Consider the following 20,775-nt stretch of genomic DNA (forward strand, 5'->3'; position numbering starts at 1 on the left):
AAAGAATCTATGTGAAAGCAGTACGCATACTTTTTCTATTCTTTCAGTCTTATAATTAAGCATTCTTCAGTGGTCCTTTTGATGAGTTATAGAATAGGTTATTCCTGCCTTCAATAAACTCAGCAGTTTGTGAAAACAAAATTTTATCTGATGTTTTATCTTATATAAATTAATATTTATATTGTAGCTTTGTGACTTTATTTTCACCTCTTCCTCTTCCATAATCCTCATATAAAATCTGTGTAATATAATAGTTATGAAATGTGATATTGCTGCAGTTGTCATTTTTGGTGGCAACTTGTCCTAACTAGTTGGACACCATGATTGATGTTTGCAAATATTCCAGTGAATAAGAGAAAACCAGCGTAGTGTAGAAGCTGTGTCTCATCTTTATTTGTATCCCTTGTAGTGATTACTACATTCTTACACTGAATGGAAATTTAATGAAAACATAATGGATGGTTATAACTGTTCCCTATTACTGAAATACTCTGACTTGTCACTTGCCAAAACATTCTCTTTCTTCAAGATATTTTTCCTAGGTTTATTAATTTTAATTTTCCATGGTTTTTAAAAGTACATATTTCAGATGAAATATATGATACTAAATTTTACTAACTTTATTCATCGTATATATTGGTTCTTCTTCTATTCCGTCTGTGAATGCTAATATGAGTAGCTCTGAAAGTGAATTTCCAAGTTGTGTAATTATGCTGGAAATAATATCAGGATTATGTGATCTGTAAAATATCAAAATATTTCAAGCATATTCAATGCTTCAATAGTGAAGCAAAATTCATGAGAAGTCTTTACTGTGTAAGAATCTACTCCTATATGAACAAAAATGTGCTTACAAGTATATTTATAAAATTTGTTCTTTGACAAATCTTAATCAATCAATAAATTTTGATATTAAAAAAAAAACGCATCTCACTCTTACATTTCCCAAAATCCCTATCAAACTGCTTCTGTCCTAGAGATGTTTCCCTGCATACTTACTGTTCCTTTATACAGATTGAGAAAGGAAATGGATGTTGAGAACCAATCAGTAAATTGTGAAATCTAATTGAATCTCTTTTTAAAGTTTTGGTAAGAAATGGACAGTTTATGTTTGTGTTTCTTGCATTTTTGTTTTCTACAGTGACATAATTGAAAGTTGAATGTCCTTGCTTAATGTATAGCTAGAAAGCATGTTTTGTAATTTTCCACAAATAAATGTTAGCTGTAGGCATTTTGTGCATGCCCTAAATCAGGCTGAGGAAATTCTCTTCTATACCTAATTTGCTAATAAATTCTACCATGAATAGATTTTGAATTTAGCAAATGCTTTTTTGTACCTGTTGAAATGATTATGTCTTTGTTTTGTTTTTATGTTTTTGTTTTTGTTTTCATACTGGTAATATGGCAAATTAAAAGATTGGATTTTTAACGTATTTTTAAAAAAATATTTATTTTTGAGACAGAGATGAGAAGGCAAGCAGGGAAGAGGCAGACAGAAGTAAGACAGAGCAGGTTCTGTGCCATCAGCCCGGAGCCCAACATGAGGCTCGAACTCACAAACTGTGAGATCATGACCTGAGCTGAAATCAAGAGTCAGACGTTTAATCGACTCAGCCACCCAGGTGCCCCCTAGATGTGATTTTTTAATGTTGTAGCAACCTTGCATTCCTACAGTAAACCTACACTGGTTATGGATGCTTATCCTTTTTTTATATTTTTGAATTATATTTGGTCATCTTCTGTTAGGGAGTTTTGTTTCTGTGTCCATGAGATATACTACTCTGTATAATATCCACTTTGTTAATATCCACTTCTATTTTCGCAGTCACTATGATACTGGCCTCAGAATATGAATTGAAAAAAATTTCAATCTCCTTTATTTCTTCAAAGAGTTTGAGTAGAATTGATACTTGTCCTTCTTTAAAAGTTTGATAAAATTTACCAGTGAAATCATCTGGAGCTAGAGAATTCTTTGTGAAAATATTTTTAATTACAAATTACTTTTTAATGTTCTGTGTTGTCAAGTCTTTTCAAATAGGTTTTTTTTCACAACTTCATTTTTATTATTTTAATGTCGGTAACATTGTGATGTCTCTAGTTTGTTCTGAAGTGAGCAATTCTGTCTCTCCTCTTTACTTGATCATCTTTCCTAGTTATTTATCAATCTATTCATCTTTTCCAAACAACTTTAAGTTTTATGTATTTTCTTTAATATTTCTCTATTTTTATTTGTTTTCTGTTCTTAAATTATTTCCTTCCTTATTCTGAGTTTAATTTGCTCTTGTATCTCTGCATTGGGAAAAATAGATATTTATATTTATGTATTTTTATTTCCTTTTAAATATAATCTTTCAAAGTTACAAATTTTCCTGTAAGTACTATATGTATTCTGAAAGTTTTTATGTTGTCTACTTATCATCATTCAGTTAAACATACTAGATTTTTGTGTTTGTGATCTCTACTTTGACAGTAGATTACTTAGAATGTGTGATTTAATTTCCAAATACTTGGGGTTTCCCACATACTGTTAGAAGTAAAACTTCTGGGATAATTTTGAGAGCATTTTTACCCATATTATAATCTTATGATAAAAGGGATTCAGTGCTCCATGGTGTGTTATTGGTTACATTTTGTTGTTGCAAGCCCACTCTCCCTTAAGCCAAATTGTAAATGAAATCAACACAGTAGTTGTCCCAACAACCGAACTTTTGGAGTGATCTCTTTTTCTTCTTCTGTTCACTTCTAAATTTCTCTTGTTGTCTCGCTTAGCTTAATTTCTCCAAACACAATCTTAGGAATGCATCCGGAAATAAGCCTACTAGTTGACTAGGTATTTACATTGACCTGCTCCTGCCTGCTAAAAGGAAGTAACTTTCCCCTGTTCCAGTTTGAAAAGTACCCAAATTCTGATTGGGTCATTCTAACTGCCTTTGTATGGGGTATGTGTATACAAAACTGTAGCTTTAATTTGAGTAACAGAGCTGCTGGGACAAATTTGGCTGGTGATCCTCTGCTTGTTGTAGACCTTTCCTGGGAAGTAGGGGTCGATTTTGTACTGGACAACTACCACATTATCCATCCATCGCTGTAGATAGAATGTTAGTGTGTTTTAAAAATTTAAGTTCAATTACAGAGACTCAAAAACTATCCATGAATTCATGGATAGTTCATGTCATAATTATTTTAATTAAGCAAAAGAAAGATGCACATATTTTATTCACTGACATTTTAGACAACATTTTACAGCTTTGTCCTCTAGCAAATCTCCTTACTTTGTGTGACAACCTGACCTAGATTTTTGCCTTTCTCTGAGTTCAACTCAATATTTCCACCCATTATTCTCCATCAGTAATGTGTCATTAATCTCCATCATGACGAGTTTGAATAAGTATTTCTTTATCCCAGAATTGTATGTATAGTGTTTCTGAGTCTATTTTCTTGGCAAGATTTTGCATTCTGCATTTGTTCATTTCTTTGAATTCCTAGTAACCTCCTTTATTTACCCTTTACTGTGGATCATTTAAAAAATAGTCATAAACACCATTCACATTCCTGATTTGTTTCCTTACAGGAGTTAGAGAGTGTTGATGAGCTTACTTTTATTCCTCTTTCAGTAATTTATCTCTGTCTTCATATGTGCTTCACAAATTATATCGATTTCAATTCCTGTGCCATTTGTTTTCATTACCTATGCTGATTCTAAAAGTTCTCCATCAACAAGACGACATCTGGTGTATAAAACGCTCTTTATTCTTACTGTTTTAAAATTATACTGTTTTCATTGGTCAGTTATCTATTTTAGTTGGTAACACACCATATTATATGTATTTAGAATATACATTTTTATTTAGTGAATGTGGATACTAATCAGATTTCTCTTTTACAATAGGTTATGATAGAGTTCTCTTCCTGTTCTTACACATTTTAGCATTTTGAAACTGCCTATCATTTCTTCCCCTATGGCTGACACGCAAAAGATGTCTCACACTATGTCATTGGATATAGTTTTTACCAAGTTTGTAGGTTTATATTATAACCAAGCTTTAAGTCTGTTGTTTTCTTTGAGTTTAATTACATGTTAAAAGGAATCACTAATCAGAAGAGAACCATGTATATTGAAACACCAGTGACAAGAGAATAATAATATACTACCAAAATCAAAATGTAAAGAATATTATATTAGCAGAGTACCTCAAAAGCACATGGCTGGAAGACTTGATCAAAATAATAAATATATCCTGCAGGGAACCTCATTTCAGCTTTAAAATCAAAATGCTTCTCTCAGGTCTTCCTGTTTGATAAATTGGTTTTGTTGTGGAATTTTTGCTCTAAGTAGAATTTCTTGAGTTAAAGAAAGTCTGTCCTTTTGCTCTTTTATCTGGTGCTGTCATTTTGCTCTTTTAGAAAGCATTGTTTTTAGACTTATGGTCCACACACATATCAACAGCCTTTTTTTCTCTGGATTGTGGGTCATATTCATGCTAACTGCAGATTGATGAGCGTTTCTTTAAGCTAAGTATTTAATTTGGACTTGAGGTTCTGACTCTAATCTAAAACATCTTCCATGGTCAGTCACCTGAATATGCTTATGATTTGGTTTCCTTCTGGGACTCTAATGACTCTTCCTTACATATAGATCATCTTTACACTTGATGAAACATTAACTGACATTTGGGAGGACAGTTTTCTTTCTCAGATTGCTTCATGTGAGCGTTATGTTTTGCAATCTAAAGAGTTAGATATGTGTATATTTGTAGAGTATATGACTTCAGTGAAAATATTCAGAAATGTATATTTTGTTCTTACCTACTTAACCACTGTGCTTGCTATCTTTCTGTATTGTTATGGGCAAATATGTGGATACGACTGTGATAATTATAATTTCTAAATCTGAAATTAATGAGAGAGTTTATTAGAAGTTTCTATTAACATGAATTTTGAATTACAGTAGAGCTTGCTTAAATGTAATTACGATCTGTTAATGACTTCCAATTGATTTTTGTTATGGCTACTACAAGCAGAGAGCACCTAATTAATTTTCCTAAATGAGTAAAATCGAGCATTACCAGTGTCAGAATACCACAGTGTTCTGAGCCAGTGAATTGAGAAATATTTGTAGGAGCAAAAGCAAAGAATCCGTATATTTCAGAAATACAGGAGACTTTAGAGCTCATCCAACAGAATCCTTTTATTTCACGAATAGATTGAAATGTTGCGAGTTTACATGATTTGTCTGTAGACATAATCATGAAATCTACATGAAATCATGTAGAGCAATAAAATCCAGCCCTTCAAATCCTTTCCGCTGCAGTCTGCTCTTCATGACCATATATCTGGAAGTACTGTTTGACTCAAGGAGCTTGTCTAAAAAGTTAGTAACTGACTTACCACTTTCTCTTTCTTTTCCATACCGTGCATCGTGGTGAACAGATGAGTGGACTATCTATTGTGTCATCACTAACAAATCCAGGTGAGACTAGAGTTGTGTTTCAGGCTTTGTACCTCATGCTTTATTAACAATGCATTCCACACTAAGTACAGAATTGATTCTAGGTGTGATATTTTCCAAGCAATTCAAATCTCCTCCATACCTTAGCTTGAAAAGTAGTTAGTGGTGTGAGGTAATCTAAAATGTTTTTTAAATAGCATATCAGCATTTAACTGAATAACTTTTATTTGTGTAATCTGGGAATCCACGGGTCACAATATCTTGTCTTGAATGATATTTCAAAATAATATGATGATCACAAATACTGACTGCCATATACATTCTTCACAAGGATGAACCTTCCAGTGGTGCTAGAAATGCTAATTATCTGGCTCCAACATACATCTACTAATAAGCAATCTGTGTTTTAACAAGGCCTCTTGGTGATTCCTGTGCACCCTAAAGTTTGAGAACCACTGTTTGAAATTATGAAAATATGGTAAATGACTTCTAATGGAAAATTGTTCACAGGTGATGAAAATTTTCATTCTGCTAATAAATGAAAACAGATGAGAAATATTCTCTAGTAGATATTTGGAATTTGAGTTTCAACATGTTTTAAGCTGTATGATCTGCACCACACTGTATCTCAGATTAGGAAAAAAAAATCACAAGATGGCATATGCAGAATTGGTAATGCAGTTTTGAGTGTCCAAATGGTTATATTATTAGATAAGATTGTTTTAAATATCTCTAGCCCAGGAAAACCTGATGTACCTCTCGAATCCGGTACCAGTGGAAACCCTGAGGTGTCTACCTTACCCCAAACCAAATCCTCACTAAACAGAACAGATCTATACTGTATCCAGTACCCACTATCATGTAGCGTATTTAAGATAAGCAATAAAATTACCTAAATGTTTCAATAAACCCATTCCTTGCCTGGGTTTCATATGATAAACTGGACATACTCTATTACCCTTGAAGAGTCACAGTGTATATTTCACATGTAAAGTCTCTAAAATTGGCATAGTACAGAAGCCAGATTAATTTTAAGCCCAAAAGTATCAAATTACTTTATTATGGATAGCTTTCCTCAAGTCATACATTTAAACATTTCATGAAACTAGTATTTTTTAAAAGTGTTGATCTAAACATTAAAAGCTGTGTAATCATAAAGTTACAGTGTCGTCTTTGTAGGACCTAGTGGTATATGTAAAAGATGTTTAACCAAGAACAAAAATTTTCCACTGAGGGGTGCCTGGGTGGCTCTGTCAGTTAAGCGTCCCACTTTGTCTCGGGTCATGATCTCACGGTCCGTGAGTTTGAGCCCCACATCAGGCTCTGTGCTCACAGCTCAGAGCCTGGAGCCTGCTTCGGATTCTGTGTCTCCCTCCGTCTTTGCCGCTGTCTCTCTCAAAAATAAATAGAGAATAAAAAAAATCTTTCAAAAAATTTTCCACTGAAAATATTCCTTTGGTAAAAGAATAAGTATAGTTTCATTTCACAAGAAGTAGTATTGCATAATGGCCTGGATTACTCTCTCAGTTCCCGCCCTCATCACCTAGGTAACCTTGTGCATAATAATCACTATCTCTGTGCTTCAGCCACTTAAACTATGAAATGGGAATAATATTAATACCTTACTCATAAGGTTGTTGTGAATCTTCAAAGTTTCTAGCACTGAGTAACACAACTCCTAACACACACTAGGAATAAGTGCATATGTACTATTATCATGATTGGCTTAACTAAATATATTTACAGATCTTCAGGCCCTCATATTGTAGGAAAATTTCTTTTGGTAAACTGGTAGCTATATATTTAAAATCTTAATATTTAGCACTTCGTTGAGAAGAAGAGAGAAAAATATGATAAAAGCTTTTATTTTGGTTTACATATATGGAAATAAAGATGTATTCTATTCTTATTGAAGTTCTTTTTCTAAAATTTTTTTAACATTTATTTACTTTTTGAGACAGAGACAGAGCATGAATGGGGGAGGGTCAGAGAGAGAGGGAGACACAGAATCTGAAACAGGCTCCAGGCTCTGAGCTGTCAGCACAGAGCCCGACACGGGGCTCGAACTCACGGACCGTGAGATCGTGACCTGAGCTGAAGTCGGACGCTTAACCGACTGAGCCACCCAGGCGCCCCTCCTTATTGAAGTTCTAATAAAGCAATGCATTTTATTACTTGCTAATGCAGACTATTATAATACTAACATTAAGAAAAAAATTAAATAAAAAATCCCCAGATGTAAATTACTGAGAATATAGTAACCTGATGCTAGGCACTGAATATTAGTAAAAGAATAAATTACCATATACTCACTGTGGTATTAAGAACTAAAATGAATAAACTCTATATGTCTACTATATTACTAATTAAAAGACCCCTCTTATAGGGAGATGCAGAACTCCAAAATGCAACTTGAATATCACTACATCCTGTATAACAAATAAAAACACAATTTCGGCATTTCAGGAGCTTCCTACCACTCAATTAGATTTAGAAGAGTCTCTGCTATAGATAGAAAGATCGATTTTTCTGTTTCCTGGACATTAAAATACATTGAAAGAAAGATAGTTTCTTTAAGTTAAATAAAATATGTACAGACATATTCTACTTGGATAATATTTGATTTCATGAAACTATTTTTAAATGTAAGATATATAATGTATATCATGCATATGAATGTATGGAGTAACATGCACCAGGTGTCATTCATACCCATTTCTGTGAATGATGGAATTTTAGATGTCATATTTTTGGTTTTTGCTTATGTTTTTTTATTGTACTGAAATGTGTTCTTTTGTAAAACAATATAAAACACTGTTTACAATTTAAAAAACTACCTAGGCACAAAGTCAATTATCATCTCATCTCTCAAGACTTTCCTGATCTTCCTCAAACAACACAGTTGATTTGAACTTTGAAACCATGGAGCACTTTATGTTATTTTCTTAGGACCAATCAAATGTTTGAATACAATACATTACCGCTACTCATGTGATTCATAATAAAGCTTCTTGAGAAAAAAAGTTGTACTTTCCCAGCCTTGAATGACAGTTGATACCTTGTTTCAAATATAATTGGTATTCAATAAATATTTGATGAATTATTTGAAAAAGCTTATTGACTCAATAACCTAGTTGTAAGCCTAGATAGTACTTTTGTAGTTATCACAAAACAAACTGCCGACATTTTGTAGGGACTTTTTGTTGGCTTAAATCAAAGGCTTCAAGTCAGTGATTTGAATAAAAGATTCAACAAGGTTAATTGCCTTAGTAATGTTTGGGGTATGTGAAGAACTAACTATAAAGTGCTGGAAATTGTCCCAGAAATGTGCGCTCTCTCTAGCAATGGCCCTGCTGAGCAGACACATGACGTTTCCAATATGGCCTTAGCCAAATAATAGCAAGCTCAGCCCTTCTAGAAGGATTCGGATATCTTACGGTAAAATCCAATATAGTAATTTTAAATTATATAGTAGAATGCAAGTGGAATGTGTTTAACTATGGCTCTGTATTAACGCTATAAGTCACTTGACCTCCCCCTTCTTTTTGCAGACAGTATGGGAGTCTGATGAACTGATTTTGGTTCCTTCCAGCTTTAAGTGTCTATGCTTTTTCTTTTCATGATTTGAATATCTACTACAACTGATAAATGAATTCAGTAAGGTTGCAGGATACAAAATCAATATAGAGAAATCCGTTGCATTTCTGTACACTAATAATGAAGTAGCAGAATGAGAAGGAAAATAATCCCATTACAGTTGTGCCAAAAATAATAAAATACCTAGGAATAAACTTATCCTAAGACCTGTAGTCGAAAAACTATAAAACAGTGATGATAGAAATTGAAGATGACACAAACAAATGGAAAGATATTCCATGCTCATGGCCTGAGAGAACAAATATTGTTAAAATGTCTCTACTGCCCAAAGCAATCTACAGATTTAATGCAATCCTTATCAAAATACCAACAGAATTTTTCACAGAACAAGTAATCTCAAAATTTGTGTAGAACCACAAAAGACCCTGAATATACAAAACAGTCTTAAAAATAGGACTGAACCTGGAGGTATCATAATGTCAGGTATCAAGGTAATACAAAGCTTTAGTTATCAAAACAGTATGGTACTGGCTCAGAAAGAAACACATAGATCAATAGAGCAGAAAAGAGAGCCCAGAAAAAACCCCACAATTATATGGTCAATCTCTGATGAGGGAGGCAAAAATAAGCAATGGGAAAAAGACATTCTTTTCAACAAATAATATTGGGAAAATTAGACAGCTATATGCAAAAGAATGAAAGTGTACAAAATTCTCATACCATACACAAGAATAAACTCAAAAATGGACTAAAGACCTAAATGTGAGACATGAAACCGTAAAAATCTGAGAAGAGAGCAGAGGCAGTCCTGTCTCTGATATCGGCACTTTTTAAATATGTGTCCTGAGGCAAGGGAAACAAAAGCAAAAATAAACTATTGGGGCTACATCAAAATAGAAAGTTTCTGCACAGCAAAGGAAACAGCCTATAAAACTAAAACACAGCCTACAGAATGGGAGAAGATATTTGCAAATGACATATCTGATAAATGGTTAGTATGCAAAATACTTACAGAGGTTATACAACTCAACACCAAAACACCCAAATATCCAGTTTAAGAAACGGCCAGAGGACGTGAACAGACATTTCTTCAAAGAAGACATACACATGGTCGACTGACACATGAAAAGGTGCTCAACATCACTCGTCATCAGGGAAATGCCAATCTACTCCACAACAGATATCATCTCACACATGTCAGAATGGCTAAAATGAAAAACACAAGAGACAAGTGTTGACAAGGATGTGGAAAAAAAGGAACCATTGTGCACTGTTGGTGGTAGTGAAAACAGGTGTGGCCACTGTAGAAAACAGTATGGGGGTTTCTCAAAAAATTAAACATAGAGTTCTGTATGCTCTGGGAATTCTACTACTGGGTATTTACCCAAAGAATATGAAAACACTAATTTGAAAAGACACGCACTCCTGTGTTTACTGCAGCATCGTTTACAACAGCCAAACGGTGGAAGCAACCCAAGTGTCCTTTCATAGATTAATGGATAAACAATGTGTGGTGTATGGGGGCGCCTGAGTGGCTCAGTTGGTTCAGTGTCTTACTACAGCTCAGGTCATGATCTCATGGTTTGTGAGTTCGAGCCCTGCATCGGGCTCTGTGCTGACAGCTGAGAGCCTGGAGCCTCCTTCAGATTCTGTGTCTCCCTTTCTCTCTGCCCCTCCCCTGCTCACAGTCTGTCTCTCTCAAAAATAAACATTTAAAAAATTAAAAAAGAAAACAAGAATATGTGGTGTATGTATACAATGAAATATTAGCCATAAAAAAGAAGGAAATCTTACCAGCAATAACATGGATGGATCTAGAGGGTATAATCCTAAGCGAAAAAAGACAAAATCACCATATGATTTCACTAATATGTAATATTGAAGAAACAAATGAACAGAGAAAAAGAGATAAACCAAGAAACATGCTCTTAACTACAGAGAACCAACTAATGGTCACCAGAGAGGAGTGGATCGGGGAAGGAATGGAATAGGTGAAGGGGATAAGAGTATATTTAAGGTGATGAAGGCTGAGTAATGTATAGAATTGTTGAGTCACTACATTGTACACCTGAAAGTAACATAACACTGTATGTTAACTATACTAGAAAAAAAAAAGAATGGTTAGTATTTCTGTATTTTGCAAAGCATTAGTCACCATTCCACATACTTGACTGGTAGGGTTTGGGTGTATACTCAGTTTTCCTTCTGAAGCTAGTGTCAAGGCTGTGAATTACGGGTCAGATTAATTTATGCATGTGTAGCCTTCCCTGAGTTTTTGCTTGGGATAATATGACATTAAAGCCAAGAATTATCCTATTCATTGGAAAGATACTTGTAAGCTGGAATGCCACTACAAAAAAATTTCAGAAGTTTGAGGACATTAAGAAGTTATGGGGAGTAATCATTTTTCTGTTTTTCTGTTTCTTTCATGTTAAGTATATATCCTGAGTAGAGGATTTCCTTAATCATGATCTCTAGATGTTGAATAAGAACATTGAATTCTATGCAACAAAACTCTTGCTTCAATGCAAGAATATTTTGTGGTAACTAATCAGAATATTAGTAATGACTAAGTACTGGCCTGGGGTGCCTGGGTGGTTCAGTCAGTTAAGCGTCTGAATTTGGCTCAGGTCATGATCTTGCAGTTTGTGAGTTCAAGCCCAGCGTTGGGCACTGTGCTGACAGCCCAGCCTGGAGCCTGCTTCAGATTCTGTGTCTGTCTGTTTCTGTCTCTGTCTCTCTGTCAAGAATAAATAAACCTTAAAAAAGTAAAATGAAACAATAGTGAAGTATTGGCTTAGATATTTAATAAGAGCATGTAGCCCTGGGATGCACAGTAAAGAACTGACTGTTAAATGACTTTCATCCAGAGATGACATTCTGATTTTCTCTTACATTGAGAACTATTCCCTTCACATTTACCTGTGTCTAAATGAGAAAACTAATAGGCACGTATTTTAGTTTAACATGTAAGCAAGCAATTACGATGCCCTTTTGTATACCTGGAGCAGTGTTGTGTGTATGTGTCATGTATAAAAAACCAAGAATATTGACATTGTATAATGAAGAATGAAGTTGAAGCCATACTTGCTATGTTTTAAATTAGGAGTAAGCAAGGAAAAGAATGAAGAAAACAAAAGCTTCAATAAAGAGTCCCTAAGTTATTCATACAAATCCTGTTATTTCTATTGATTTAGTAACTAGTAAACCTCATTTTCCACTCTGTGAAGTGATAATGCTCCTGGCCATGAGCTCCTTTATTTCAAGACTCTAATTTGAAATACTTCAATCACCTCTGAAAGTTGCAGAATAATCCACATGGTGATGTCCCAGAAGGAATATCATATTGCAAATGTGCTATACTTTGCAGGTACAAACAGAATGTTAAAAGATCAGGTTACCTTTCTTCTTGGAAATCTACACTACACCTAAGATGTGAAATACAGCTTTTATTTTGCTGGAGGCCCTCAGAGGTACAGCTGCTGGTTGGCAACACCATTAAGTAGGTTCAAGTTGGGAATGGAAGGTTAACAACAGTCTGTGTAATAGAAATGTAGACAAAAGATAATCCAGGTTTCCAGCTTTCAAGGGATTCACTGGCAGTAGCTGACTGTGAGCTCTCAGTATTAAATCTAATAAAGTCCTCAGGCAGAGCAATGGCGGGGTTGTTACCTTTGAGAAATGGCACTGTGGTTTTCCGCATTTGGATCAGAAATAGGCACGCTGGCAGCTTTTCTATTTTAGGGGAACCTGAGCTGAAATCAAGATTTGTAATAGTTCTATGTCTCTAGTTTTTACAAATGAATTAACATTTCCAGTATGAAAAACCTGAATGGAAACACTGCTAGGATACTGCTTCCTTCCAGTCATTTTCCAAGTAATAAAGCGATACAGACACTGACTTATAATTCTGCAACTGTGTTTTATCAAACTAAACTTTTTCCTAACTTAATTTTCTCTCAAAGCTAACAGTGTCATCACGGGAAGAGTTTCTAATGTAAGGGTTACTAATCACCTTCGACTTAATTTGAACAGAAAGCAGAATTCCAGCTAGAGAAGAATACTATAATTTGCAAAGGTTTGAAAAGTTGCAGTTACAATTCCCTTTTTCAAGATGCCCTTCACGTATTTCCTCTGAGTCATTTCTCCTTTACTCCAGAATAACAGAGTTCACTGAAGACTCAATACAGTCACTTTATCTAGGAAGAGCTAAATAGAAATGATATATTCCTTGACAAGGGCTTAACATGCTCACTACACTTCGGCATCGGAAATCTTTACTTTTCATAAAGAATTTGCCCGTGACCTTTTATCTAATTATTTTTTAAAGAAAAATCTGACACCAATGAGAAAGACACCACTGTATCAGTCTGATCTTCTTTGAATTAAAATATACCTGTATGTCTAATATAGATATGTAAATATATAAACTGAAAATGCAGAAAACCACGAGTAGTAAAAACACAACTTACACCAAACCGTAATACCACTGAACCACTAAACAAAATGGAAACTGCCAGTGGAACCACCATCCATGGGTTAATCAGGTGGATGCTACCTTTATTTCAATTCCAAAACTTCTTGTACTTAAAAATCCTTATGAGATACATTAGATGGCTTAGTGCACCTTTAACAACTGCTAGATTCAGAGTGGGGATTTCATTCAGTCCAAGGCTGGAGGAAAGTGAATTTAATTTCAGTCTGGGTCCAACGGCCTGTCATCCAGGATCACTGATGCCTGAGGGCAGAAGAAGATAGATGCTCTAGTTCAAGAAGAGAGAGGGAATCGGTCCTTCTTTCATCTTTTGTTCTGTTGGGGCCATCAGCAGACTGAGTGAAGAGAGTTTCCCTCACCACTATGAGTGGCCATCTCCCAGTCTACTGAAGCAAATACTAATCCCTTTCAGAAATTCCCTCACAGACAGATCCAGACATAATGTCTGACTAGCCATCTGGACATCTCTTAACCCAGTTGACACATAAAATTAACCATTTCAGATACAAATTGGGTATTTTGCAACAGGAAAGATATCTGGATTCTCTAATAAGGGATATGCATTGTAGAGAGAAGTTGTTTACGTTACATTAACACAATAAATCATTTAAAAGGAGACATGTACTTACTTTGTGATGCATACTTCTAATTTCTCACACAAAATACACTGGGGCAGAGCACCTTAGGGATGGTAGGGCACAATGAAGCAAGCCTAATGTAAGATCATTCAGATTATTGCACAGCCTACATCCTTCCACCAAACATTGAGTGAAGCAGGTGTGTGTTCTTCCTTCGTGTGGATGGTGGTATTAGGCCATAAATGCTGTAACTGTGAATCGGAAAATTGCTGGTTCATAGCTCTGGTTTCACAGCTGGCAAGTAGATTGCACAGACATTCCCCAGAGATAGCATATGGTCTTTGAAGACCTAGATACTGTTGAAATTAGTTGAATTTATATGACATCTGGATCAAAAGAAAAGTCATGATGGCACTAAATGGCCCTATTACGGTGGCTGCATATGAAGTTAGCATGAAAAGATAAACACCAAGTACACTTCAGATACTTAATCAGTAGCACTGCCCACATTAGCTCTTTATGCCATGTTTTCAGTGCCTTTTTCAACTTCTCATAATCTGACACATTTTCTTTTGGACACTGTTGTAACAAAGTCAAGCCATCTTCTTACGGAAGTCCGGAGAAATGTTTATGGCTCTACACCATAGTGTAATTTAGACTTCTCAGCCAAAATTCCTATCAGAATTAATTTGTAATCACCCCTTCCCTGAAATAGAAAATGCCCCAACAGAACATAAATGAAGAACCAAAGAAACAAACCCCAGTGAAACAAAAGAACTACCGATGCAATTACATTTTTAAGGTGAAAAAGAGAAGTGATTAGGTGCTTCTATTTTTTACCATTTCCTTTATGCAAATGTAAACTGTTTTAAATAAAATACCCCCCCTATAAAGAGCTGATCTTTAGTAAGTAAAGAAGTTCCATTTCAGCTTCTATTTAAGGATGGAGGTAAGGGAAATAGGAATATATGGATATAAGTGTTTTTAGGAATCTTAGAAGATTTTGATAAATTATATCTTGTTGAAATTGTAAAGCCGACAGACTGAATTTTGCTTATTAAACTCTTGAAAACTATCACCTATTGCAATACTAATAGTTGATCTTGGTTTAAACTAACAATTTATAAAAAGGATCTTAGCAAATAATTTATTTGGAAAAAATTAATCACTCGTTTGTCTATGCGGATGATTAGTTTGATACTAATGTGGAAAATGCTAGACTAAGAAACAAGGCTTTTCTGTCCTAATGCCTGACAAAAGGGTTAGTAGTGGGAAAAACTGAAAAATTAACGTCTACCAAGTTGCATTTAATGGCAAAAAGTAAATTTTTAATCCTTTTAAATGCTCTGTGCTACACAATGGGGTTCTCAAATTTCGGAATTTAAGATGTATGAACTCGTAAGGGTTTAAAAATGAAGCAGGGTCTAGAAAACCCTAGATATAAATTTCTTTTCCAAAGCTAAACAGATTTAAAGTCTCAGCAGGTTTAATAAACTAATTTCTGATATCCTATTTTTACATTTAATATATAATAACATTAATAAAAATTGATCACTCTCCTTGAACCCACTTGAAGGAAAAACAAAACCGCTAAAATCCAGAAAGCTCTGTCACGTTTTATGCTTTTTTGCATGGAATTTAAGGATGAACAGTTCAGAGGCTACTTAACAGAGCTCACTTGTTAGGTTTTTCTGAGGCACAGATAGTCGTGATGAAACAATATGATAAGTGCTTACATCATCATATATCAGAGTGTCCCTCAAGCTGAGGGGGGTAAAGAATGACTAATTTCCAGATACCACAGGGAGGGAGGCATTACGAAGCTCCATTAAGCACCACAATGCTGTCTTCTGACTGTGGCAGTGACACCAAGGAGGAATGACGGCTCCAATAGAAGACATTTTAGAATAAATATTCAAATTTTCATTAATATTTTGCTTTGACTAGAATACACGTATAAGCCAGAATCAAAGCATTAACTTAGATAAATTCAAGAATGGGAGTCACAGACAATGAAATGGTTTATCCCAAAACATTTTCTGAAGTAACAGTAAAACTTCTAAATACGACCCTCCTTCACAAACTAAACCAAAGAAATGACTGAAGTAAACAGAGAGTTACTTCCAACAACACCCTTGCTTCTTCCGGTTACCTCCATAGTTGCCTGGCAGTGGAGTCCTTTCCTGCTTCTTACGTTCCTAGGCATGCTCAGGGTTCTGAAATGATTTTTTACTAAAGGTAAGCCAGTTAGTCAAACAAAAGCTACTGTCTTTGCAGTAATGAGTAAATATGGGACACATGTGGATACTCTAGAATGATAAAATTCCCATTTACCAGATGTTCTGTCTTCTAGAATTCTGCAGGATCAGCACATTCAAGAACAGTCGAACCTTGTCCTGCCTTCTTATGAAAAGTCTTAATTCACTGGTTTGAAGCACGGCTCTCTGTTCTCTTCCTCAATGGATTCACAACCCCAATGCACACCCGGAGATGTGAATCACCTCAGGCATCAGGGCAGGCTTTGTTGGAAGATTTCTGCCATGTCTAATGATACTCTAGTTATTATAGTTTTTCTTTCTGTCCCAAATTACCAGTAGTGTCTTCATTTTCCTTTCTTGGCTTTTTTTGTTTTTTGTTTTTTGCCTCTATTTTCTACCATGTTTATTAGCTTTTGTGTGAAAATTCTGTCCTTTATAGACTTCATAAACTCATAAGAGACTTCTTTTTTTTTCCTCCAAGTTATAACAGCAAAATACAATACACTAGGTGTACTCTTTGAAATTTGGATTCCTTCTTTTTCTGTCTTTTCGTCCTGTCCTCCCTCCCTCTTTTCCTCCTTTTCCCTTTACTTCCCTTTTTCCCTCCCTCCCTCTTTCCTCCCCCTCTTTCTGGCTCTCTCTTTTGCTTTTTGCTGTATATCCTTGGGCTGATCTATTGACAGCAGAGCAATTGGAAGTGTTTAAGGTGTGTGTGTGTGTGTGTTTGTCAATATATAACCATGTTTTTTGAGATGTGGACAACCGATCTCCTTAAGGTTTTACTGGTAGCAAATCTATGGTGTTTATTATATTAAAACGTGGTAAGTACTGAAAATATAAATAGGTTCATAAAAGCTTAAATTCATGGATAAAGGATTTATTATATTGCCACTATATATGACAACCGTTTGTTTTCATATTTACATTCAATTTCTTTGCCAAAGACTCTCCTAAGTATATAATAGGTTTGACATAGGATTTAGTCTTGTATTCTTCACACCTGCCCTAGTCATCACCAGCATTATGCCTTCCAGAAATTTTTTAAGTTATTGGCCCCCATGTAAATAACTCAAGAATACAAGCAAATATGCAATTCACAGGTTTTATTAAATATAACAAAGGGTAGTTAACTTTTGATTCTTTGGAAATAATTTATTCCATTCACATACTTTTTTTTTTTTTTTGCTTTTAGTGTGATAGACACGTGCTGATGTTAAGACATATTTAATCTATTTGATCTATGAATATATTGGGAATGGTATTAACCTATAATGACAGTTTTAATTGTTAATGCTCATTTTTTTAAATTTTTTTTTTTTTAATTTTTTTTTTTTTCAACGTTTTTTATTTATTTTTGGGACAGAGAGAGACAGAGCATGAACGGGGGAGGGGCAGAGAGAGAGGGAGACACAGAATCTGAAACAGGCTCCAGGCTCCGAGCCATCAGCCCAGAGCCTGACGCGGGGCTCGAACTCACAGACCGCGAGATCGTGACCTGGCTGAAGTCGGACGCCTAACCGACTGCGCCACCCAGGCGCCCCTCATTTTTTTAAATTTTTTAATATGCAAACTTGATTCCCAGAAACAAGGACTTAATTACAAACTAAACTTCCTTGGAAAAAATCGTAGCTCTGAAATGGTTTTTAAATCAACATATATTGCACTTAAATTGCAGATAAGCTCTGAGGTGAGAACCACCCCTAGATGATCAGGCAAAGCCTGACAAGAAGCCAAGAATCAGCTCTTGATGGGGGCTCCGTGAATACATGCACCACTCTTAACCAAGGCATTTTCACTCGCTGTAATTTGCATGGTGTATTTCCTGTCTACCCTGCCTGAAAATATTTCCTTTTGGACTTAGCTACAAAGGTATTTTGATGTCTTTTGTCTGTCTGTTGTTGTTGAACCCTAAAACAACATCCCAAAAGAGTGACAGTTATATTTTATTGTCTTCTCTCTAAGACATAAGAGTCTTGATAGACTTTTTAAAGGAGGAAAACATTTCTAAGAGAAGCTTCAAATATTCAAAAAATGCAAAATGAAGATGACTTTATTGCTGTAAAATACATCATGTAAACTTAGACCTAATATTTGTGGGAGAGGAGTTAATGTCTATGTTATAATTTTAACTCAAGAGCACAGTTTGAAGGATCAGTCAATAAAGTATACTTCATAGATAAAAGATACTTAAAATATTTTCCCCTGATCATTACTACCTTAAAACTATTTTCAAATCTAGGGGCCCCTGGGTGGCTCTGTCAGTTAAGCAACAGACTCTTGTTTTTAGCTCAGGTCATGGTTGTGAGTCCCACGTCAGGCTCCGCACTGCCAGTGTCCAGCCTGGTTGGGATTCTCTGTCTCCTTCTCTCTTTGTGCCCCTCTCCCATTCAAGCTCTCTTTCTCTCTCCCTCAAAATAAATAAAAACTTTTTAAAAAATTAAAAAAAAAAACAAACCTACATTCAAGTTTTAGGATTACTAGAATGGAGCCTAGATTTCTACAATGAAGTGTTTAAGAGTATCACGTTAATATTCTATGAAGAAATTTCACAAATGTTTAATAATTACACTTTCAATCCTTAGTGGAATAAAGTGCCTAAAACCAGTCAAGCTGTAATTTCTGGGTCTGCATCATGTCTCTGCCAGAAGTGCTCTGATATTTATATGACGCTTTTCTTCTACCCTTAACATCTTGTTGACGGTTTACTATATTTGAGACTTACACTGTAGCCTGCCTGCTTTATGGAGCAAACATCAATTCCAGTTTGAAATACACGCGAGTAGCATTTCCTGACTCTGCTTGGCTTACAAGGTTAGTCATTCTTCAGTCCTGATTTTCTGCAAGAGCCAAACAGGTGCTTTTTAATGTACTTCAAGCATGCCAGGCTGAGAACAACAGGCTTGTTAAATAAATGTTTTTCAGAGACTTAATCTGAGGGTCATTAAAGGTAGGAATAGACAGAACTGTGACTTGCAATCTTGTGTCCTGGAGGCATGCGTGGATGTAATGAACCGACGTGGATGTTTCCAGGAGCGCCTGTCTTGTGCCAAACTGTGAGCTTAGTGTTTTCGGGTATATACGCGCTCAGTCGGTCGCAAAAACACAGTGAAGTGAAGTTGTTAGGTAGGAATTGAGGCTCAGAGAAGTTAAGTAACTTGCATAAAGTCGTGCGCTGGTTAAGAAATAATCGAGGTAGGGGCGCCTGGATGGCGCAGTCGGTTAAGCGTCCGACTTCAGCCAGGTCACGATCTCGTGGTCCGTGAGTTCGAGCCCCGTGTCAGGCTCTGGGCTGATGGCTCGGAGCCTGGAGCCTGTTTCCGATTCTGTGTCTCCCTCTCTCTCTGCCCCTCCCCCGTTCATGCTCTGTCTCTCTCTGTCCCAAAAATAAATAAAAAACGTTGAAAAAAAAAAAAAAGAAATAATCGAGGTAGATGCTGGATTTGAATCCAGATGTCCAGACTGTCTATTGTGCACCGCGTCGGAAGCCTACGGGACGTTAAGAGGCCCATCTGCAACTACAATTCTGCCTTCGGTGAAAGATTTCCTGTACTTTTACAAAAGAGTCGCTTAAGTCCTGTTCTGGGAACATTGTTCCCACTTCAGGACTTGTTTGCCCTGTGCAAAGTTATTTAATCTGAGAATCTTAGGTTTCTCTCTCTAAAAATAGCGAAAATGATACTTCAGACTGTCGCCCAAGGGTGTCATGAAAATTAATGTAATAATCATGGTCATCAGTCACTTTAAGCTACTAAAGAAAATTTCTGACTGGTAGATAAATCCACAAATTCTATTTTTATCCTCCTCCAGAGCCCCCACCGTGTGCCCGCTCCCCCACTTACTCCCATTTTCCAAGAACACAATGAAGAAAGGACAGAAGACACTGCAGTTACAAGCGCCATGGCCCCAAGGAAAACACTAATAATGACATGAATCTTACTTTCAATTCTGATGAACAGTCTTCTTTGCCCAAAGCCTGGTTCCTTTTTTAATACATAGTGAATATGAGACTGACTCTTAAATAATTTCTTTGATAAAACCATAATTGTAAGCCTGCCTAGATATAAATTTCTATATCAGCATATACATTATATGGCCTTCATTAATATTTTGTTAATGAAAGTTGAATGGTACCAAAACGACCATCCTTTCTCCAGTAGATGTTATGCAAGACTGCCTTCAAGTTAAAGGAATCATAAAGGAATTTATGATGATAAAATTTATCTGAGACTAGAAGAAAGATTTAATAACAAAGGAAATAGCACAAAGCAAAAATTCTTGAAGAAGACTGTAGTAAAATAATCATGTTTAGCATGCTAACACATGCCATTAAACAGATCTGTCTCCTCATTCCCGCATTAATCAAGAACTAAATCTTTGTGACCTTTAATTTCCCTAGTT

At 35.5% G+C, this 20,775-nt stretch overlaps 1 long non-coding RNA gene across 1 annotated transcript in view; it reads left to right on the plus strand.

Annotated features, from left to right (window-relative positions):
- LOC144616007 (uncharacterized) overlaps positions 1-5,498 on the plus strand; it is an 82,399-nt gene extending 76,901 nt beyond the window's left edge. Inside the window, exon 3 of the long non-coding RNA XR_013554847.1 lies at positions 5,431-5,498. This is a non-coding gene — a long non-coding RNA (uncharacterized LOC144616007). The remainder of the gene's footprint in view (positions 1-5,430) is intronic.
- Positions 5,499-20,775: the final 15,277 nt, after the last annotated feature.

The sequence above is a fragment of the Panthera onca genome, chromosome B1 (assembly GCF_046562875.1).
Source record: "Panthera onca isolate mPanOnc1 chromosome B1, mPanOnc1 haplotype 2, whole genome shotgun sequence".
In the NCBI taxonomy this organism is placed as follows: Eukaryota; Metazoa; Chordata; class Mammalia; order Carnivora; family Felidae; genus Panthera; species Panthera onca.